General features: G+C 44.5%; 1 long non-coding RNA gene across 3 annotated transcripts; it reads right to left on the minus strand.

Moving 5' to 3' along the window:
• Positions 1-1,062: 1,062 nt before the first annotated feature.
• LOC101434180 (uncharacterized) lies at positions 1,063-18,984 on the minus strand. 3 transcript variants are annotated; one of them, XR_011645507.1, is made up of 4 exons: positions 18,751-18,984; positions 13,245-13,364; positions 1,455-1,499; positions 1,063-1,264 (listed from the first exon to the last, which is right to left on the minus strand). It is a non-coding gene; the product is annotated as an uncharacterized lncRNA (long non-coding RNA). The 3 variants fall into 3 exon arrangements; XR_011645506.1 differs by lacking the exon at positions 1,455-1,499; XR_011645508.1 differs by lacking the exons at positions 1,455-1,499; positions 13,245-13,364.
• Between the last annotated feature and the right edge of the window lie 4,981 nt (positions 18,985-23,965).

Genomic DNA, 23,965 nt, shown 5'->3' on the forward strand with positions numbered 1-23,965 from the left:
AACACACGGAAATTCTATGGGTCATTATTAATTTTTATTCTTAGGGGAAATATGACTGCTGAGTTCAAAGGAATGAAAGCTTTGAAGAGATTTTTCATTAAAACCCTGGAGGCTTCTTAGCTATCAAATAGTCATTTAATGTGAATGAATCAAAAACATATGTATTTAATTTATCTTGGAACCCTATGGGTATAAAACATAACTAGAAAATGTTTTGCATTCTCCTGATGTCCAGGGGCTGGAAAGACAGTGTGATGTTTTGCTGAACCCAAAATTACCTTGAACTTAGCAAACAGAGAAAGAGATGAGGAACCCCGTGTTACTTTTCAGAACCTCTATCCCATTACACAACTCACCATCACTTGGGGACATTTTTGTTTGTTTTTTTTTTCTTTTGTTTTGACTCAGAAACCTTCGAGAGAAAATAGACCATCCCCTTGTCCACCCATCAAGGTCCAAAAAGAAAGATGGAGACTTCACTCCTTTGAAATGCCCTCTGCTAAGAAAGGGGGCTGACAGATTCTTAAAGAATTTAGAGTCAGCTTTCTAAGTCACAGCATAAAGCTGTTAGTCAGAGGAGCTACAAGAAAAGAGTGAGGGAGCTTTCAGAATGTTAATGTTTGAAGGACCCTTGGGGATCAGTGGGTCCAGCCTTCTATTTTGGAGATGAGCAATCTGCCTCAGAAATGGCTTGTCCTCCTCAGGGTGCTGCAGCCAGCTAACGCAGTTGGGACTACAGTGCAAGTTTCTTGTTTCATCCTGGCAAAAAAGAACGGTTAAAAAGGCAAGAAAACTTAAAACAAAAATGTTTTGGCAAAGACTGTGTTTTCATTTTAAAGGGTTGCTGGTGCCTGAGATTTTGTGAGGCGCTCCCACGCACGTTCTCTCATTTGACCCTCTCACTAACACAGGACAGACCTTACACCAGCTCCCCCCTTTGCAGAGGAGGAAAAGGCTGGGACAGGTTAAGGGATTGTCTGAGGTCACCAAACTGCCCAGCAGTGCGTTCACTCCAAATGTGTTTCCCTCTCCACACTACCCATGGACAAGTCAGAGGCAAAATAACTCTGTGCTTTTTATTAAAAAAAAAAAAAAAGAATGCTAGTTTATTGTTGATACCATCATCTCCATGTGCTGCATATCAGGTTCTTATCCACAGGGAGGTGACTGACACTCTGCCTTGGACTGATGGAATTAGGAGGCTCTCCGTCTTGATTCTTCCTCAGTCTGTCCTTATCGGATTTTGTCGAGGTTCTTGACTCTGCTGCAGAAGTGAATTTCAAGAGCACGTCAGGTTAGTTAGGCCAGCAATTTATTCAGGCAGGGAGGGACAAGAAATGGGAGAAAACAACAGATCATGGGTCCCAAGTAGAGAGGAAGGGGCCAAAAAGTGATAAAGTGGGCTGATTTAGACTACAATTCCCCATTATAGATTATAAATGCCCAGGTTTTACTTGCGTAGTGATCCAAGCAGGGGAGAACGCAGCCAGAATCGGGGTCTAAAGGCAAGAGAGAGCGCTAGTTCAGGCCTTGCATCTGCTTTTTTGAACCATTAATTATTCCACCCCTTTGCTAATGGCAGGGGAGGAGTTCTAGCTGTTTGCTGTTTTGATTGATTACCCCACCCATCAATTCCCCAGGAGTGCCCAATGATAAAGTCCTAGGGGAATACCCAGGGCTTCTCCTGGCTTCCATAGGAAGTCTTGTACTAGATGGCAGAATCTTGTGGAGGGTCTTCCAGCAGCCAGCTTGGGGGTTATTGATGTCCATGTGGACTTCTTTCTAGGTTCCAGATCCATCTATTGATTCCTTATTTTACTTGCAGGCTTTATTTGCCTCTTCACTTACACAGGCCCTTATCACTGCACACCTGGACCATGGCAGATCCTCTATGGCTCCTCAGCCACAACACTCCCGACTGAACACTGCAAACTGAATAAAGCGTGAGACTGTCTGCTGTTGAAATCATCGGTGTGTGCTAACATTTGGGTTCTAACTCTTGTTAAATTGTTCCTTCCCCTAGATGGACTCAAAGCAGAATTTATTCCATTTTTTTCAAAGCACAGATTGTTTCTATTCACTCAAAACTGTAGACTTATAAAGTTTATTTGGCTAGCTAACATCCATAGTCCATCAAAACATTAAGCTCTCATCATGACAAATGGCAGGGCTAGGGCTCAGTCCAATGCTGACTTTGCAGTATTGGCTGTTGATGGATGCTTGTTCCCCTCATGGAAAAATTGACCTTTGTTTGGCCTTTATGCTGAGTAGAACCAGTGATGTACTGGAGTCTGCTTGTACTGGCTTGTGAGAGTTGATTCTTAAATTTTCAGAAATTTGGGGAGCCAATTGTTAAAAACATCTACTAGTAACAAATTATATAAACTTACAATTAAATAAATTATATTATAAAACACTCAAAATACATCACTTTCCAGTTATTTTACTATGTTTAACTAATATCTATTCTCTTGAGGTTGTTTAGGTCTATCATAGCTATATGTTGGAAATACCACATAATGATGTTACTGTGCTTCTCTTCCAACTCTGCTTTTAGTGACAGCACATTAATAGCTTGAAATTGGCCATGGAGGCGCATTTACCCTGCAAAATTGGAGAAAAGCAAATGCTATAAATCAGGACCTTTTTTTCCCAGAGAGCCCATTGTTACACATTTACCAGCATACCACTGACCAGAACCAGCTACAGACTAAGCTACATGTGTAACAAGATCACTGTTCTTAATGCTTAATGTTTTTGCAAAATCTTGTTTATAACAACACCTCCCTGTGGTGGTTTGAAATTGTATGTACCCCAGAAAATCACGTTCTTATAATATGGCCTGTGCATGAATCCAAACTTATCTTATTCTATATCCAAGTATGCTTAGTTCCCAGAAAGCCAATTAAGTGATGTGGGTTCTATAGGCTTTGGATATTCAGGGAGGACGCAGATCAAATATGTATTTGAACTTATATCCAGACAGAATGTGAGGGATATGTTAATTCAAGCTTACCTGGAATGTGAGGGATATGTTAATTCAAAACCTATCTGGCACTCAGACAAACACTTAAAACTCTAAGAAACTAACAAAGAAAGTCCTTTTTGCATTAAAGCACCATTTGACTCACCACTCCTACATCCTCTGTATAAAAGGGACCCAGAAATCCTATCCTGGGCTCGGTTTTTTAGACAGAATTCTGCCAGGCCCGCTGGTTATTAATAAATCTCCCTTCTCAGAGATTTCTTGTCTCCTGGCCTTTAATACTGCAATCACCCAACTTGTCTCTGCCACAATATCTCTGGGGGCTCATCCAGGATTGCTGAGAAGGCCAGAGGGGAAAACAGCCGATTACCCCTCTCGGACGCCTCTGAGAAGGCTGGGAAGGCCCAGGCAAACCCCAGCCCTGGGTGCCCCTGGACTCCTTTTAGTCCAGAAAGAGGTTGTAGACTCTGCCAGAGCCCTCCCGGAGAAACCAGAGGCACCAGAGGATTTGAAAGAGACCCTGAGAATGAAGCAAGGAGCTCCGCATGCCAGATGGGTAAGACCCCCGGGAGCATAGCGCAGGGAAAGCCTAATTCTGAAAAGCAAGGAGGGGAACCTGATCAGCTCTTGAAGAAGGCCCTACTACTCCTGAGGAGAAGGGAGGAAGCCATCTTTTCTAGGTCCAAGAAAGGAAAGAAAGGAGGGTGGTTGTGTGCATGTAATTGTGGAGACTGAGTGAGATGCAGAGACAAACTTCTGTGGGATGAGCGCGGAGTCCCGATCTGCAGTTCTGTGGCAACTTCATCTGGTCAAGGGCGATATGGAGGGCCTTCCTACAAAGGGAACCTCTTCCAAGTCTGGGGCTTGTACTGACCCACTAAGGCTAAGAGGCACCATAAGCTCCCATGAGGGATGTGGCTGGAGATGGACAAAACGAAAAGCTAAATGCAGCATCAACACAGGGTGGAAACGTGAGTAGGATCCTATTAAGTTGTATGCTGAAAAACTTTCCCTGAGCATTCCATGGTGATGTATATGGCATAAAGTTCCAGACAGGAAAGTTTAGAATGTTTTGTGAATTAGAATGGCTGACTTTCAGCATGGGCTGGCCCCAGGAGGGCACCTTTGAACCCCAGATCATCCATAAAGTCCACAATGTGGTAACCGGAAAACCAGGGCACCCTGACCAGTTCTCCTACATCAATGCCTGGCAGGACACTATGAGTCAAAGTCCGCCCTGGTTAAGGAAATGTGCAACTAAAGAAGCCAGGATTTGCCTGATACAAAAGCCAGAGGTGCTGTCCCAGTAACCAGGCCAAACAAGTGCCTTGCAAAGTGTCCAGAGGAAGTGAGTCCTAAATCTAGTGCCGACCCACCCATTCTAGAAGGGCCAGACAAAAACTACTTCCTGCTGCCTTATGCAATTGCTCCTACTGCACCAGTGCCAAGGAGTGGGGATGAGCTGATTTTCCCAAGCAACACAATCTGGCCACCCCCGCAGTCATCTCCACCGCTGTCCTCCCTGAGCAGCGCTACCTCACAGCCGTTTCTGCAGCCGGTTCCACTACCACTTTCTCCAAGCAACACCGCCCAGTCACTCCCACAGCTGCTCCCACAGCCGCTTTCTCCAAACAGTCCAACCTTATCACCTCCACAACCACTGTCTCCACCAATCTTGGCCCCTGGCAGCGCAGTGCCAACCATCAGTCCAGAAGAAGTCCCTGAAAGATGACAACTCAGACCACAGGGAGCCCCGGGGACAGGTGGAGCAGGGAGAAGGGCAGCCCTACAGCTTTCTCTCCACGAAGCCTGAGCTCCAATTTATTACAATGCTGATGGTCAGATTCAAGGAGGAAACCAAACATTTGTGTACCAACCCTTCACTACCACTGACCTCTTTAACTGGAAAAGCCACCATACTCAGAGAAGCCTCAGGCCATGATGGACCTCTTCCAGTCCATCATACAAACCCACAAACCCACTTGGGCTGACTGTGAACAACTCATCATGACCTTACTCAACTTCGAGGAGAGAATATGAGTCACACAAGGGGCTCTAACCTGTCTCAAAGAATACCCACCTGGGGGAACCCTGGAGAGTGACCAATATGCCCACATACAGTTCCCAGACAAGGAACCCCAATGGGATCCCAATGACACAACCAGGCTGAACTGACTAGAAACTTTCTTTAGGGTCTTAGTTGAAGGGTTCAGAGTTGGGAGCTGCAAGGAAGTAATCATGGCAAAGACTGCCCAAGTCCTTCAGACTCTCAGTGAAAGTCTGGCTCAATTCTATGAGCGACAGTGTGAGGCATTTTGTGTATACACACCCTTTAACTCGGATGGTCCCGAAAGCCAAACAATGGTCAATGCAACATTCATTGCCCAATCACAGGCTGACATCTGAAGAAAGTTACGGAAGTTAGATGGGTTTGCTGGTATGAATAGTTCCCAGCTCATGGAAGTAGCCACCCAGGTTTATGTCAACCATGATGTAGAAACCAGGAAAGAGGAAAACCAGAAAAGGAAAAGGAAAACACACCTTCTCACAGCAGCAGTAGTCCAAAGAAGCAAGCCTGTGTCAAGCAATCTTGCCCCAAGGAGGGGGGCACCCACTCCTAGGGTGAAATCAGTGCGTGTACTGCAAGGAGGAAGGGCACTGGAAGTAGGAGTGCTCCAACAGGCCACTCGACCTGTTGCCCTCAAGAAAGCGGCCAAAGCATTAGCCAGGAGACCGAGCAGAGTGTCACAAACTAAAGCCTGGGTTTGCAAAAATTTGGAGGGAAAACCTGTAAATCAGTTCATCGAACTTGCAGGAATAGAGGGCTCTGACGAGGATTATTAGGACAAACTGGGCTCCTATTCTCTCAGCCCCGCGGAGTCTATGGTTAGAGTCCAAATTGGGGGCTGCACCATACGTATAATGGTTGACACTGGGGCTCAACACTGTAATGACCAGGCCAGTCAAGCCTTTATCAAAAAGACAAGGCACTATTGTAGGGGCAACTGGTAAAAGCACCCAGAAGCTCTTCCTCCAAGCCAGGACCTGTAACATTGGGGTAAAGAAGTCACTCACAAGTTCCTATATCTCCCAGAATGCCCAGTCCCCCTCCTGGGTTAGGACCTGCTGTTTAAACTACAAGCTCAGATTACCTTTGATGCCATGGGACAATCCTTGTTAAGCAAAAATAGTGCTAACTGTCCCTCTGCAGGAACAATGGAGACTGTTCTGCCTCAGCAAAGCTGGTCAATCTATAGCCATACAGCTCCCCTTTGAAGATGTGCCCAAAATATGGGCAGAGGGCAACCCAAAGGGGATGGCACACGACATTCCCCCAACTATTGTTGAAATAAAGTCCATAGCCAGCCCAGTGAGCACAAAGCAATATCCAGTTCCACATGAACCACAAGAAAAAGTCTGGTTACATATTCAGAGATTGCTGAATGTAGGCATACTGAAGTCATGCCATTCTCCTTGCAAGTCCCTCCTAACAAGACTGTGCTAGTGAAACCCACGCCCTCTTAAAGCATCTACAACAAAAGGGTTATCGGGTGTCTAAAAGGAAAGCCCAAATCTGCCTACCTCAGGTCAAATATCTAGGTTATAAAATAGCACAGGGGCTCCATGAACTAGGACCTGAAAGAAAAAAAGCAATCTATAGCCTCCCTGAGCCCAGCACTTGCCAAAATTTGCAAAAATTCCTTGGAGTGGCTGGATTCTGCTGCATTTGGATTCCCAATTTTGGGGTCTGCACACGCCCTTTGTATGAAGCCACAAAAGGGACAGATTGTGAACCCCTGCTCTGGGAAAGCCCACAGAAAGTCGCTTTCATCACTCTCAAGCAGGCTCTGATGGAAGCACCAAGCCTCATGCTTCCAGATCTCAGTAAACCATTCTACCTCTATGTCCATAAACAACAAAGCATTGCAGTGGGAGTACTCACTCAGTACCTGGGTTCCTTGTAGCCTATTTATCCAAACAACTGGACACTGTAGCCCAGGGATGGCCCTCAGGCCTGCAAGGTGTAGCAGCTGCAGCAATGCTAACACTAGAAGCCATAAAATTAGCTCTTGGGCAGCCTATGATTGTTCAAGTTCCACATGCAGTAGTCACAGTCTTAGAAGCCAAAGGAACACATTGGCTTACTAACAGCTGCCTGGTTCATGGGAGGTCCGCGGTTCAAGCCCCGGGCCTCCTTGACCTGTGTGGAGCTGGCCCATGCGCAGTGCTGATGCGCGCAAGGAGTGCCCTGCTACACAGGGGTGTCCCCCGCGTAGGGGAGCCCCACGCGCAAGGAGTGCACCCATAAGGAGAGCCGCCCAGCGCAAAAGAGGGAGCAGCCTGCCGAGGAATGGCGCCGTCCACACTTCCCGTGCCGCTGACGACAACAGAAGCGGACAAAGAAACAAGACGCAGCAAAAAGACACAGAAAACAGACAACCGGGGGAGGGGAGGGGAATTAAATAAATAAAATAAAAAAAAAAAAACAGCTGCCTGGTTACATATCAAACTCTATTATGTGAAAATCCACCTGTCCACCTGAAACTTGTAAAAAACCCTGAATCCTGCTACCCTGCTACCCATCGAGCCAAGGATTCCAACCCATAACTGCCTAGAGACATTGCATGAGGTGTATTGCAGCAGGCCGAACCTCTAAGACCAGCCACTACCAAATTCCAACATGGAGTTCTTCACAAACGGGAATAGCTTTGTTCAGAGCAGTGACCTGCAAGTGGGATATGCTGTGGTGACCTCCAAAACCACAGTGGAGGCCCAGCTTCTCCCAGACAACACATCAGCACAAAAAGCTGAACTCATTGCCCTCACCCAAGCCCTACAACTTGCAGCTGGGGCCAAGATTAACATCTACCCAGACTCCAAATATGCCTTCCTTACCCTGCATGTGCATAGAGCTTTATACAAACAAAAAGGACTCATTAACTCAGGAGGAAAGGACATTAAATATGGCACACAGATTCTGGAACTACTAGAAGCAGTTTGGGAGCCCATCAAAATGGCCGTGATGCACTGCAAGGGACACCAGACAAGCCACAGCCCGGTCACTCAAGGAAATCGGAGGGCAGACACTGAAGCAAAGAGTGACATGGGAGGGATCCCTATCTGAGGACCTGGTCACTGCCCTCATTACCCAACCTCTTAATTATCAGAAACTCCAGTACACATTACCTGCTCTCGAACCGCAGCCTCTGAATTCCCAGGAGCCACAATATTCTCAAGCTGAGAGAGAATGGATACTCTATGAGAGTGGGACACAAGGAGCAAACAGGTGGCGGACATTGCCTGATCACAGAATAGTCATGCCTCAAATATTAGCTGCAACCGTAGTTCAGGACTACCATGAAAACACACACTTGGGAAAAACCCATCTTAAAGAAATGTTACAAAGTTTCTTCTACACCCCAAGTCTAGCCGCTATCACCCATGCTGTATGCCAGTGGTGCATGACATGTGCAAAATATAACCCTTGGGAAACGGACTTGGCCCAGTGGTTAGGGCGTCCATCTACCACATGGGAGGTTCGCGGTTCAAACCCCGGGCCTCCTTGACCCGGGGCTGGCCCATGCGCAGTGCTGATGCGTGCAAGGAGTGCCGCGCCACACAGGGGTGTCCCCCGCGTAGGAGAGCCCCACGCGCAAGGAGTGCACCCGTAAGGAGAGCCGCCCAGCGTGAAAGAAAGTGCAGCCTGCCCAGGAATGGCGCTGCCCACACTTCCCGTGCCGCTAACAACAACAGAAGCAGACAAAGAAACAAGACGCAGCAAATAGACACAGAGAACAGACAACCGGGGGCAGGATTAAATAAATAAATAAATCTTAAAATATATATATATATATATATATATATATATATATAACCCTTGCCAGGGACCCTTGAGAGTGCCAGGAGTCTAATGAACCAGCAATATGTCTCTCAGAGATCTAGTAGTTGATTTCACCGAAATGTCACGATCCAGAGGCTACAAATACCTCCTAGTCCTCGCTTGCTCCTTTTCCAGCTGGGTGGAAGCCTTCCCGACTTGGACCAAAAAGGCTGAAGAAGTGGTCAAAGTTCTGCTCAGTGAAATCATTCCTCAATATGGGCTACCCCTCTCAATTGGTTCTGACAACAGACCCACCTTCACCTCTGAAATCACTCAAAAGATTGCCAAAGCACTGCACATCCGATGGAAACTGCACACCACTTACCATCCTCAAAGCTCAGGGAAAGTAGAGTGGATGAACCATACAACAAATACTTATATTGCAAAAATTTGCCAAGAAACTGGGCAAACCAGGGTTGAAGTACTCCTGAGTGCCCTCCTCCAAGTTCAAGCCAGCCCAAGCTGAGAGCTAAGCCTAGCGCCTTATGAAATCCTCTTTAGAAACCCCCCGCCTTAATCCAAGTATAGAAGGGGACCTCAGAGAAAGAGGAAACTTATCAATAGCTCAGGAAGTGATCAGTTTAGGAAAAACCCTGCAAAATCTGCACCACTGTGTCCAAGAAAGGGCCCCCAATAGCTTAAGCAGCTCCATACACCCGTACTAACCAGGAGATGCAGTCTGGGTCAAAGACTAGAAATCAGCTCCACTAAACTCTTGATGGCGAGGACCCTATCTTGTCATTTTATCCACCCCCACTGCAGTTAAAGTAACTGAAATCACCCCATGGATACACCATAGTTGGGTCAAGAGAGCTGCCCCAGGGTCCTGGACCTGTATTCCAGATACCCACAACTCAACCAAACTCATCTTGTAAAAGAAGAAAACGCTGAACCCTGCTCCAGTTACACCCCAGAAGATGACTGGTCAACGCACGGCTGAAGGTTGAGGTTGGAACACTGAGGTCTGCTCTAACCACACCCCAGAAGCTGATTGGTCTACACATAGCTGAAGAGTAGGAATCCAGTTTAATCCCGGTTATAGTGCCCCTTTGGTTATTTTCCCTACTCCTAGCCCTGACCCTTCCCTGGTCCCAGGTTGGCACCATGGAATATAAGCCATGTACCAAGGTGCAAATGGGGGCCTATGACAATACCACATTAATGTATCATGGCTATTACACCTGCAAGGTCCATATAACCACCTGCCAGCTTCAAGGACTCTCCTATGGTACCAAATAACCTGCTATGACCCCAAACCCCCAACAATCTCCCGTAAATGGGAAATAAGAGTGCTTAATCAAAATGGGGAGCTACTTAACTCTACCCCAGTCGCTAGTCAGAACCATGAGTGTCCCTCTATTTGATACATGTCAGGTTATAGACTCCAGGGTACCATGGAATATCGACTGTGGAGGGCTCAGTAGGGAGAGGAATATACTCATAACAATAAGTATTTGTGCACTCCAGAAATGAAAAGTGCAGCGCAAAGAGGGGGCTTCTGGTGCAAATACATAGGGGCATACTACTGCCCCTACTCATCCTGTGTCACCTAGGCTGCCTGAAACACAGACTCAACTAGGCAAACAACTGTCCTAACCAAAGGAATGGCCCCGACTAACTGTCCACGTGGTCAATGTCACCATCCTTAACCCTGAATCCTGGCAGACCCAGGGAGTCCAAATGGGCCTCTGCATTAACGGTAAAGGAGTAGACCCAGGAACCTACATCTGGGTTGGGTATCGGGAACACCTACTCACAAGTAAAGCCCACTTTGTATTTCACTACTTCTATGAAGAAATGGAAAGACCCTTTTCCATTCTGCAAGTAGCAAAAAGCCTCTTTATAAACATGGCTGAGTAGTAGGGGCAGCCTTAAATGTCTCATGCTACATAGGTGGAGGTACTAATATGGGAGACCAATGGCCCTGGGAAACTAGAAAATACAATTACAGTCAACCATATATTGAAACTGGCCTCCTGGCCATTCCCCAAGATGGTATGTGGCCCTTGCAAACTTCTGTCATAGGAAAATATTGTGCTTCAAGGGTATGCTTGAACTCCTCTATATCTGTTGCAAACCTAACATGTATGGGGGGAAGATTCCAAAAATCACACCACCAATACAACGGAGCCTTGGAGAACATGGAATGAATCTGACCTCATTCTCATAAATCGTACTTTCCCCAAATTAATCACAGTATAGAACTCCACCCTAAAGGGGCCCTTTACTGCCCCAAATGGTCTGTACTGGATTTGCAGGAAAGTCGCATTCTGAGAACTTCCCCAAAATTGGTGTGGTACTTGTATACTCAGTACAATAAAATCCTCCTTCTTCTTCATTCCCTTAGCAGAAGGGAAAGATCTGAGTCAACCAGTATATCAAAACATAAGAGAAAAAAGGGCTGTCATTACCTGGGGAGATGAAGAATGGCCCCCCAGGCATATAATCCAGTACTACGGGTGGAGGATGGCATGTGGGGCATGCAGCATATCTACATGCTAAACCAAATTATCCGCTTACAAGTTGTGGTAGAAACAATAATTAATGAAACTGCCCATGCTCTAAATTTACTAGCCCAACAGCAAACTAAATTCAGAAATGCTGTCTATCAAAACTGTCTCACCCTAGACTACCTCCTGGCAGTTGAAGGGGGAGTTTGAGAAAAGTTCAATCTCTCTAATTGCTGCCTTGAACTAGACAGCACTGGAAAGTTTATCAATGAAATTACAAACAAAATGGTAAAAATTGCTCATGTTCCAGTGCAAACCTGGAATGGTTGGAATTTAAGTAATCCTTTTGGAAACTGGCTATCAATAGCAGACAATTTCAAGCTTCTGGTGAGAATAATTGCCTCCCTCATAGGCGGATGCACCATACATCCTTGCCTCCTCCCTTTTGTCATAAGCAGGATACATGCCCTAATAAATGGTATAGTAAAGACACAGATAGCTGCCCATCTCATGGCTCTATATACATACCAGTCAGTCCAGAGAGACTCTGACAATAATGATGCTGAAGCTTAACAACTTTAAGCAGGCATCAAAGGGGGGAAGTAATATGGCCTATGCATGAATTCAAACTTATCATTCTATATCCAAGTATGCCTAGTTCCTGGAAAGCCAATCAAGTGATATGGGCTCTATAGGCTTTGAATATTCAGGGAGGATGCAGATTGAATGTGTATTTGAACTTAAATCCAGACAGAATGTGGGGGATATGTTAATTGAAGCTTACCTGGAATGTGGGGGATATGTTAATTCAAAACCTATCTGGTACTCAGACAAACACTCAAAACTCTAAGAAACTAACAAAGAAAGTCCTTTTTGCATAAAAGCACCATTTGACTTCCCACTCCTACATCCTCTGTATAAAAGGGACCAAGAAATCCTATTCCAAGCTCGGTTTTTTGGACAGAAGTCCACCAGACCCGGCTGGCTGTTATAAAATCTTCCTTCGCAGAGATTTCTTGCATCCTGGCCTTCAATACTGTGATCACCTGACTTCTCTCTGCCACAACACTTAAATTAAATCTATTCTTAAATTAAATCTATTCTACAGTAGGGTGTAAACCTACTGTAAGTAAGACTTTTTGATGAGACAACTTCAGTTAAGGAAGGGATGGTCCAAGGTGGATCTTAATCTTCTTACTGGAATCCTTTATAAATGGCATGAGTACAGAGAGAGAAAGTCATGGAAGCAAGAAGTTGTAAGCACTGAAACTGGAAAGAGAAGGGAGAGGAAGCAGACATTGCCATGTGCCTTGCCGCTTGGTAGAGGAGTCCAGAATCATTGGCAGCTATACTTTGGGTAGAACGCTTTGCCTGAGGATGCCTTGATTTGGACATTTTTCTCAGTCTCAAAACTGTAAGCTTCCAAGTTAATGAATTCCCATTGTTAAAGCTAACCTATTTCATGGTATATGCTTTCAGCAGTCTAGCACACTAAAACACCCTCTGAATCAAGGAGTCGCAGCAACAACCTTGAAGGAGCAGATGAGTAGTAAGTAGTGTAAAACAAGGGTGCATTTGGGTCCTGTTCACTTTCTTTTAATTTGATATTAATGGCTGATAACACTTTCAGACAACTTAGACACACCCCTTGCCATAAGTAACAGCAGGTGTACTCTTCTTATTGCAAAGTAGGAAAAAGAAAATAGTGCTGGTATCCACCCATTTGTAAAAGAAGGGGTAACCTTAACTACCAAAGGTGTACAAAAATCACTGACTCGGGCAGGCAGCCACATTTAAAAGGCCAATATCAAACAAATCCATAACATGCCATCATTCCTTTCAGTGGTACTTTTGTGGATAATTCTTTCTAACAGACACAGTGGGAATTAGTTGTTTTGATAAACCCAGGGAAAGGGGAGTGACTCACGTGGCTGGTGAGTTTGAAAGGTGAAACTGGGCATGGTTACCCAGCCCCTTCCCCTCTCCCTCTCTCTTCAGCTCTTCCATGTCCTACTTCATACAGAAACTCATCCTGGCCAGTCATTGCCTATGATGGAGTGAGAGAAGAGGTCTAATTCTGGGGCTCATAAACAAGAAACTCATTTGCCCACAGACACAAACCACATTTTCCTCAAACAGATGTTGTTTTGCTCCCATCTGCCTTATCTCTTCATCTTATTTTTTTGACTAATTCAGAATCCACCAGGGAAGGGGTATTAGTTGCATCTTCAACCCATCAACTGGCAAGGATTATGTGGCTTAGAATTCAATCTTCCAACGAGGACATTATTAAGAAATTTCAATGGCTGAGATGAGAGGCTGTCAACACTTGCCCAGAATACCTTTCATTTTAAAGGTGTTACTTTAATGTTCTACTATGTGGAAGTTTGGTGTCTTAACAGTATTGTGGCTTGTGTTGGTCCAGCTATGAAACTGAATCCTAAAGAAAATCCTGGCTGTTCTTCAGACACCTCCATCCCACCCCCACAGCCCAGCTCCAGGCGGGGATGGGGAGTCCTTTGATCTAGACAGGGATCCTGCCAAGCTCACTAAAGTTGCATAACTGAGCATTTAATCCTCCTGCTTGCTCACCTGGATTTCAAAGCAAATGCTTCTGCCCTTATTTAACAGTAAAGGCCCTCCCTAGAGAAGATAATGTTGAAAAGTTTAAAATCTCCTGTTTCTGAAAAGCCTAGTTGGGAGTAATCTTATCTAGGGAAGACACCAGAACATTTGCTTTAGGAATCTTTACAGATTGCCCAAAGGAATGAGGTGGATGAATGTTGCTCCTGCCTTTGCTTCTTGGGGACACTGTCCAGAGAATCCTCCAAAATCTTCTGATAACAGGCATGAGGAATATCTATTTCTTTGTGTTAGGGAAACTTTGTCTCCCCTAAGGAAATGATAATGGAAGTACCACTTCTTCCTCTTTATCTTGGTTGTGAGGAAGCTCAGCCAAGCCTGAGCCTTCAAGCTCAGTGGCAGACAGTCTTGACCCTCTTGGTTGGGTTATCTATTTTCCCCTCTTAATCTTGCTTTCTCCCCTTTTATTGGTTTTGATATATTTATTCCCTTTTAAAGCCATTTTAAAATTCTTTTGGAAAGCGGTGAGATATAACTAAATAAAATGAAAGATTCAATGATTACATGAGGCCATGGAGGAAAGTATATGTAGGAGGAGGAAACTTTTGGGAGTAACAGAATTTCTATATCCTAATTGAGATGGCGGTAACATGGGTTTATGCATTTGTCAAAATTCTTTGAACTGAATACCTAAACTAGGTGTGTTTTGTTGTAAGTAAATTGTCCTTCAATAAATCGATTTTAAAATGATAAGAGTCATGTATTCATCCAACTAATAGTATATGTCTATTACCTACCAGGTACCTTATGTAGTACTGGGCAGGGAGAATGCCCAGTTGTATAGGTTGTATAGGTTGTTCACTGAGAAAAGGGTACATGGTGGATGGAAAAGGTGGGGCTGAAATCCAGCCCAGACCTGGCTCACCAAACCAAGTGCCCAGCAAGAAGCTGGGTCTTCTCAGAGGCAGCATTTTTTATTTTGGAAAAGACATTGTATGAGTTCCTGGAAGCTTGGTCTAAAGATATAGTGAAAAAACATATAGACAATTCTGTTTTCATGAAGCTTGTAGTCTAGGGGGGAAATGTATTCATAAGCCAATAGACATAAGACACATAAATTCTGATAAGCACCATGTAGAGGTAAAAAGATGGTTCAATGGAGAGTGCAAAGCTGGAGGAGATACTCTAAATAAGTAGACAGGGAGAGCATCTAAGGAGATAACATTGGACTGAGGCCCAAATAATGAGATGCAACCAACCTTTCATGGTATGAAAAATTGCTGAGTTAAAATGGAAACCAGCTATTCTGAAACCATAGTTTTGTCATTGTTAAATGGTTTGCTGGCCAGCAAATACAAAAGCTCTTGGAATTACCTTTTCCCCTCTCTAACCTCTCTTTTCAGTTAAAGAAGTTAGAGTCATGCAATTAAACACCAGCCCACAAAATACAGCACTAAACTACTTCCTTTTGTTACCAGATTTTGTTTAGGTTCTTGGCTATGCTACAGAAATGAATTTTTTTTTTAAAGATTTATTTATTTATTTAACTCCTCCCTCCCCTGGTTGTCTGTTCTCTGTGTCTATTTGCTGCGTCTTGTTTCTTTTGTCTGCTTCTGTTGTCATCAGCGGCACGGGAAGTGTGGGCGGCGCCATTCCTGGGCAGGCTGCTCCCTCCTTCTCGCTGGGCGGCTCTCCTTATGGGTGCACTCCTTGCGCGTGGGGCTCCCCTACGCGGGGGGACACCCCTGCGTGGCGCGGCACTCCTTGCGCGCATCAGCACTGCGCATGGGCCAGCTCCACACCGGTCAAGGAGGCCCGGGGTTTGAACCGCGGACCTCCCATGTGGTAGACGGACGCCCTAACCACTGGGCCAAGTCCGCTTCCCCCAGAAATGAATTTTAAGAGCACACGGGGTGAGTTAGGCCAGTAATTTATTTGGGTAGGGAGGGAAGAGAAGTGGGAGAAAATAATAGATCAGGGGTTACAGGTAGAGAGGAAGGGGCTGAAAAGTGATAAAGAGGGCTGATTTACAGGTTACAATTTCCCATTATAGGTTATAAATGCCCAAGGTATTTGCGTGGCCACATGGCAGGGGAAAAACCACGAGAGCAGTGCACAGAGGGCAGAAACAGGTCCATAAGCAAAAGAGCACACAAGAGAGCGAACTCAGGCCCAGTGCTGCCTTTTAAATTGCTAATTATCCCACTCCTTTGCTAATGGCAGGGGAGGAGTTCTAGCTGTTCACTGCTTTGATTGCTTATTTCCCCCATCAATCTCCCAGGAGGGCCCAATGATAAAGTCCTTAGGGAATATCCGGGCTTCTCCTGGCTTCAGGAGGAAGTTTTCTTCTGAGTGGCAGAATCTTGGGGGAGGGTCTTCCAGCAGCCATCTTGGGGTTATTGATGTCCACATGGACTCTGCCAGGTTCCAGACCCATCTATTGATTCCCTATTTTACTAACTTGCTTCAATTTCCTATCTCAAAAGTTACAATAGTGACATAAATGAAACCTACCTTCTTCAGTATAAAATTGAGTATGCTACCTAAGCAGATAAAACATTAAGAAAGCAAGGCTAATAGAGAGAAAAGGATAAATAGTGCATGATTCCATTTATTTGAAATATCTAGAATTAGCAAATTCACAGAGACAGAAAGTAGATTAGAAGTAACCAGGGGGAAACGGACTTTGGCCCAGTGGTTAGGGCGTCCGTCTACCACATGGGAGGTCCGTGGTTCAAACCCCGGGCCTCCTTGACCCGTGTGGAGCTGGCCATGCGCAGTGCTGATGCGCGCAAGGAGTGCCGTGCCACGCAAGGGTGTCCCCCGCGTGGGGAAGCCCCACGCGCAAGGAGTGCGCCCGTGAGGAAAGCCGCCCAGCGTGAAAAGAAAGAGCAGCCTGCCCAGAAATGGCGCCACCCACACTTCCCGTGCCGCTGACGACAACAGAAGCGGACAAAGAAACAAGACGCAGCAAATAGACACCAAGAACAGACAACCAGGGGAGGGGGGGAAATTAAATAAATAAATAAATCTTTAAAAAAAAAAAAAAAAAAAGAAGTAACCAGGGCCTGGGGAGAAGGGAAAAGGGACTTAGGTATAGCATACAGTGTTTCTGTTTGGAGTGATTAAAACTTTTAGTAATGGAAGATGGTGCTTGTTGCACAACATTGGAAAAAGAAATTTAATGCATGCACTGAATGTACATTAAAAATAGCTAACATGGAAAATTTTGGTATATATTAATACGTATCTATTTTACCACAAAAGAAAAACACAGGCTAACATTGTAAGAGATGCTTTCCCTTGAATGCAAGGTTTTGTTGTTGTTGCTTGCTCTTTTAAAGAAAGTGACGGTCTTATTTTCAGCTCACAGATATTCCCTTAATTGCCCTCTAATCCTCTAATCTAACCTCCTGGCATCCATGTCCATGCTATATGGCTTCACCCTCTGACATCAGTGTAATCTAGATTGGGCAACTAATTCAAATTTATGCTTGTTCCTGCCCTGGAAAGGATTTAATTAGTTCCACTCATTGTTTGGGCTGACCACTTCTCCAATGGCAGTGGATTTCTCTAATTGGCTTCCCAGCATTTCCTCCTCTTCTTTATATGATGTGGTATTTAGAGATGAGGGAAAGAAAGAAATTCAGATTCTAGCCTCAGTTTTGCCATTAGATTAAAAAATCTTGGGCAAGTTATTTAAACCCTCTGGACCTCGAATTCTTTGTTTGTATAATGAAGAGCTTGCACTAGGTCAGCGTCCTCAAAATATAGTTCCCCAAACAGTATTATTTCTGGGAAGCTGTTAGAAAAGCAAATTCTCTGGCCCCACCCCAGATCCAAATCAGAAACTCAGAGGGCAGAGCCCAAGGGTTAACAAGCCCTAGGAGGTGGCGGTGTACACTTTGGTTTGAGAGCCACTGCTCTAAGTTGATCTCTGAGGTCCCTTTTAGCTTTTATGTTCTGTGACTTTAATGTGTCTCTCCTACTGAGGACAACTCTTTTCCAACCTCCATTCATTCATCATTTATTTGGAGCCCACCACCAGCCAGCCAGGAAACCAGAAATTCTGGAACTTTGGAGGAACGGTTCTCCTGATGGGCATTCAGACTTAACCTCAGCAAGCAACAGGTACAGATTAAAAGCAAATCATTAATAACTCTTCTTAGCTCAGGAAACATTAAAGAAACCAAGTAATGCATAATTTAAGTTCCATGTAGTGGCTTATCTACCTCAGCTTCCTCCAAAAATGCTTGAGCCAGTTCCTTCTAGGAGAAATAGGGCTGTGAATCATTTCTGCAAGTTTCTAATACTAGCTATAGAAATATTTACCTCAACCTTCCCTTCAAGATAATTGTTTCCATGAATACTCAGATAGTTGAATCTCTCCTAGTGCCTTCTAAATACTCCTACAAGTCCAGAGTCTGATAAAGGGTAACAAAAACAAACACACACACTCTCTCATCTTGGTTAACCAGATTACTACTGTGCCCCTATCTTTGGAGTTTTCTCTGCTCACATCCATACCTTTGTCCTCCTTATCACCTGACTCCCAAATATACTTTTTCAGTCCTCACCCAGCTCAGTTTCAAGTACTGATTTTGATAGTCCTCCTGCAGAGCCCTGTTTACATCCAAAATGAACTCGTCATCTTCTCTACCACCCTAAACCCAGCCTCTTTCAGCCCCTTTGTCTTCACCTGTAAGATGACACAAAGCCCTTTATTCATAGGGGTGTGGTGAGCTTTACTGCTGTCAGGCCCATAGTAAGCAATCAGTAAAAATTCACTATTGATAACATTTTAATAATAATAAGCAATTCCTAAATTGAGTATCTGTGTATATTTTTACCTCTTTCTCCCCCAGTCTTCCAAATCCACAATTCTGGAGTGCATTTCTTCGTCCTCTTGTCCTCCCCACTATTTAAAATATTCTGGCCTCATTTATCTTTATTTTGCTCCTTTCTTGATGGTGTTTGGATGGAGCCAGCGGAATTGGGAGGAAATTCCCTGAGAGACTGTTCTTTTCTTGAAAGGACCCCTGGACAAATCTGATGAGGAGTTCTCAGCTGATGGCTCACAGGCCTTTGCCCCTGCAGCCTCCCAACATGGCCCCGCCCAGTCTCTCTTCTGGGACTGGGTTGTATTAGCAGTTCATTCCTGACCTTGCTCTTTTCCCTGGGGTCAAATGACTGAGATAGTTAAATGAAGAAATACAAAGTTTCCTGGCAGTGGTTAGTGCATTTTTAACTTTCCACCACAGCATACATCCTCTTCCATTGAATTTCCTTGAAATGCAGTTATCATTTTCACAGTAAAATAATTATGTTAAGAACTAAATCCTTCCAACTATCAAGTATTCTAGTTCTTAGACCTAAAGGGGATGGTGAATGACCACCTCACTGCCCTCGGCCAGTGGTTAGCAGGGTCACGATGTGCTCACATTTCTGCACCCCCCGACCTGTGCTCTTGCAACCAGATACTCCCCACCTGCCCCCGGCAAATGAGTAGTCCACATCAAGTACTGCATCTAAATCAAACTGTGTGGAGTTTTTAAAAAGTTTTCTAACTATAACAATTGTTTTTAATAAATAAAAATAGGGGGAAAAAAAGAGAAAAAAGTAGTTTTCTAGTCAATCCCTTACATTAAGAAAATTTTTCTCACCCTCATAATGACAACTTGGAAATGGGTACATGGACCTCTAACTGCTCTCTACCTTCCTGAACCATATTTGGCCAAGTAGAGTAAGGCTTTTCAACTAAATTGCAATATACAAGAACATTTATAATCTTGCCAAGTAAAGGTGTTCAAAGAGAACAGCTTCTTAACCAAAGCTAAAACATCTGCCACCTGGTTGTAACACTTGGTTTCAAGGAACATTAGATTTGTTATGTAGTGTACTTCAATTTTGCAGCAGAGGCTTTCTCTGCCAGAAAATACTGGGCTCAGGCATTACCTCTTCCAGGAAGCCTTCCCTGACCCTGCTTGCCCTTCCCTGGTCTCAGTTATTTTCCCTGCGTTCCCATAACTAGTATTGCCCCAGGCATGAGGGCCTGTGCCATGGGCCCTATGTTTTAGGGGCTCCTTTCTGACCCTCCTTTTGACTGGTCCCTCTTATAGGCTGAAGACTCCATGAACCAAGGCGATGTACCCACTCAGAACCCTACTCCGCCTCTAGACCATACTTGGGGACTCAAGACCCCGGAATGCCCTCCTCAAACAGCCTGAACGCTCTTTGTAGCCTGGCCAGACCTCTTTCCTAGGTCCATCCTCCTGAAGGTGAAATCTGCAGCTGGTGACCCACCCCTAGGCACAAGGACTGGCTGGGCAATGGCACTTGCTGCTGGAGAGAAGCTTGGACTTTCAGTTGGGATATATACATGCATCTGCCCTTCACAGTACAAGATGGAGCTGGGGATCAGAAGTTAAAGGGGGTGAGCCACGGGTCTACCTGATAAGAGAGGAGAATAGAACATATTTTATTGATAGCTTGTTAACTTGGTTTATAACTTTAAAATATTTAAACATTTAGTACTGGGCCCTGCAAATGTTAGAGGTAGGCTGACTTATAATACCCTGGGAAAATCTCTAGGTTTGCAGGGCTAACATTGAATAATCATCTGTTTGCATGGCTGTGGCAATTGCCACATACTTCCTCCACCTCCTAACCTCAGGGTCCTTGCATATTCTATCCCTATCCTGGAATACTCTTTTCCACTCACCACCCTTACCTAATCTACCAGATCTCAGCTCAAATATCATTTTCTCAAGAAAGTCTTTCCTGACTTTCTAGGCTAGGTCAGGTCCTCCTGGATTTTCAATCTCACATCTCTCCACTCTCTGATAAATGCTGAGGGGAAAGTACAATTATAACAATAATAATGCCAATGTTAGTGATGTTGATAAATTTCACAGTCATTGATTACTTACTAAATGCCTTCCTTACTAAGGCATTATAGCAGGTGCTTTTCATACAGTACCTCATTTATTTTGCAAAAGAAGCCTCATAAAGTATTATGCTCAGCCCCCTTTTACACATTAAAACACTGAGACTTAGAAAGCATGGTGGATTGTTAATTTCTGACAGCCCTCAAATGGACCAGACTCCCTAGTATTCATAGCCCCGTGTGGTCCTCTCCAACAGGGATTCCTGACTTGAGCTGTGATTTGGCATATCAGCAAACGTGACTTCAGCAGAGTCTTGGTAAGGGCTTCTACATTGGACCTCATCCCCTTGGAACCCAGTAGCCATTTAAGAATCTCAAACTAGATTGTATTTTTTGAGTGTGCTGGAGAACAGCCCACTGTGTGTGTGGTGGGATGGGGTATGCATGTTGGATGTCTTTTTTGTTGTGGCTGCTTTATTAATAATTGTAAACTCCATGTAGTCTGTCACCAGTCCATTCTTGCATTCATGACAGTACACAGAGGCTATGTAACAATGAACAGTTAATAATAATAATAAACAATAATGATGATTGATGCTGCTAGGAAGAAAGAAAAAAAAAAGAATCTCCGACTGACTAAATTACTGAAAGAAAAAAACCACATGGAGAGGCCTAGGTGGCCCAGCCTCTCAGCTGAGCCTAACCCCAGCTGCCTGTGCAGCTGAATCCAGCCTCACCAGGGACCCCAGGTGAGATCAGCAGAAGAACCACGGTCAGTCCATAGAATCACTGTTGCTCTAAAGCACTAAGTTTTAGGACAATTTATTATGCAGATATAGATACCTGATACAATTGAACTCAAGCCCAGTTCTATGAAACTGCCCAGACTAAGCAATCCTCTCTGGGCACTGGGTGGATAGAGTAACTGTTCCTCCCCTGCCCGGCTCCTCTCCTGGTCTAACCCGCTACACTTGCCCCATCCATCCCCACCCCCAGTCCCCATCAGCATGGCTTCCTCTCCATTGTGTCTAGAGCAGGCCTGGGGTGATACTCGATCTTTAAGAGTAGCAAGTCCCTGGATAGAGAGGGGAGCTTCTCATCACAGTGTGAGGTTCCCCCATGGGGTAGCTTCTGCAAGCCCAGGTGCTCTCCCCCCCCCCAAACTCCTCCCTGGGGGAATCAGCTCTGCCTCTAACCAGGGCCTGAGCCCCTCCCTTACCTACCCCTTCAGACCTCTACTCCACCCAACCCACTTCCTCAGACCAGATTTACCCTACACTGCACTTAACAATAAGCTTTTCTTGCTTCCAATGTGATTTTTCCACCTAGAGTCTGCAGATTTAGTCCCTCCCAATCAGGAAAGCCCAAGGTACAAAAGGCAATGAAAGTTCTGGCCCTTTCACACAAGTGCCAGCCAGAACTATAAATATAGTTTTCCCGAGCTAGATACTAGAATGGAAGAAGAACACTTTCCAGGGAGAGAAATACCGTGCAGATAGCTGAGGCCTAAAGAGTGACAAGCAACTTAAACTATGTCACAAGTTGAAATGTGAAAATCCCCATGTGGTAGCAGGCTTTCCAAGGGCGCTTGTCCATTACTGCTCCTTTTGCCTTCCAGAAAAATGTGAGTTACTTTCTTTAAAAAAAAAAAGCAACGGATTTATGGAAGCATATTTTACATATCAGAAAATGCACCCATTTGAATTATATGATTCAATGATTTTTAATAACTTTACCAAGTGGTGTGACCTTCACCATAAATCAGTTTTAGGTTTTCTTTGCCCTAATAAGATCCCTCATGCCCTGAACCCTGGAATCACCCTCAGCCCCAGGTAATTACTAATCTACTTTATGTCTCTATAAATTTGCCTTTTCTGGACTTTGCATACAAAATGGAATCATATAATATGTGGTTTTTGGTGTCTGACTTCTTTGACTGAGCATAATATTTTTGAGGTTCATGCATGATGTAGCATGTATTCAGCAGTTCTCTCCTTTTTATTGCTGGGTAGTATTCCATTGTACGGATATACCACATTTTGCATATCCATTCACCAGTGGGTGGACATTTAAGTTGTTTCCAGTTTGGCCATTATAAATAATATCATTATGAACATTCACATGCACGTCTATGTGGACATGTGTGTTTTTTTTTTAATCCCCCCACCCTTGTGGCTTTTTGCATGCTGTCTGCTCTTTGTGTCCATTGGCTGTGTGTTCATCTGTGTCTGTATTTTTTTATCCACCCCCGCCACCTGGCAGCTTGCTTGCTGTCTGCTCTCTGTGTCCATTTGCTGCGTGCTCTTCTGTGTGTGTGGTTTTTTTTTTTGCTTGTCTCCCTTTTTATTGCATCACCTTGCTGAGTCAGCTCTTCGTGGCACTTGCGGGCAGTGGCACTCTGAGGTGCCTGGGCTGGTGGCTCTCCACAGTGTGCCGGCAAGCCTGCCTTCACAAGGAGGCCCCAGGGTGTGAACCCAAGGCCTCTCATATGGTGGACGGGAGCCCAACTGATTGAGCCACAGCTGTTTCCCTTAGATGTGTGCTTTTATTTCTTATGGGTAGATACCCAGAAGAGGAATTTTTGGAGAGTTTATTATCTAACCTTTTTTTATATATATATTTTTAATTTATTTTTAAAAGATATATAGATTACATAAAAGGTTACATAAAAAAATATAGGGGATTCCCATATGCCCCATTCCCCACACCTCCCACTTTTCCCACATTAACAACTTCTTTCATTAGTGTGGTACATTCATTGCAATTGATGAACATATTTTGGAGCATTGCCACACAGCATGGATTATAGTTTACATTGCAGTTTACATTCTCTCCCACTCCATTCTGTAGATTATGGCAGGATAGATAATGTCCTGTATTCTGTCTTTGCAATGTCATTCAGGACAATTCCAAGTCCGAAATGCCCCCATATTACACCTCTTTTTCCCTCTCCCTGACTTCAACAACTCCAGTAGTCACTGCCTCTGCATCAATGATATAATTTCTTCCATTGCTATTGTCACAATAAGTCTATAGTAGAATACCAGTAAACCCACTCTGATCCATATTTTATTCCCCAATTCTGAGGATTCTGGGATGGTGATGCCCACTCTACCTCTAATTGAGAGGAGGCTTTGATCCCAGATGGTTGATGGATGGGACTCTTACTTGCAGTCATA

The sequence above is a fragment of the Dasypus novemcinctus genome, chromosome 13 (genome assembly GCF_030445035.2).
Source record: "Dasypus novemcinctus isolate mDasNov1 chromosome 13, mDasNov1.1.hap2, whole genome shotgun sequence".
NCBI lineage: Eukaryota > Metazoa > Chordata > Mammalia > Cingulata > Dasypodidae > Dasypus > Dasypus novemcinctus.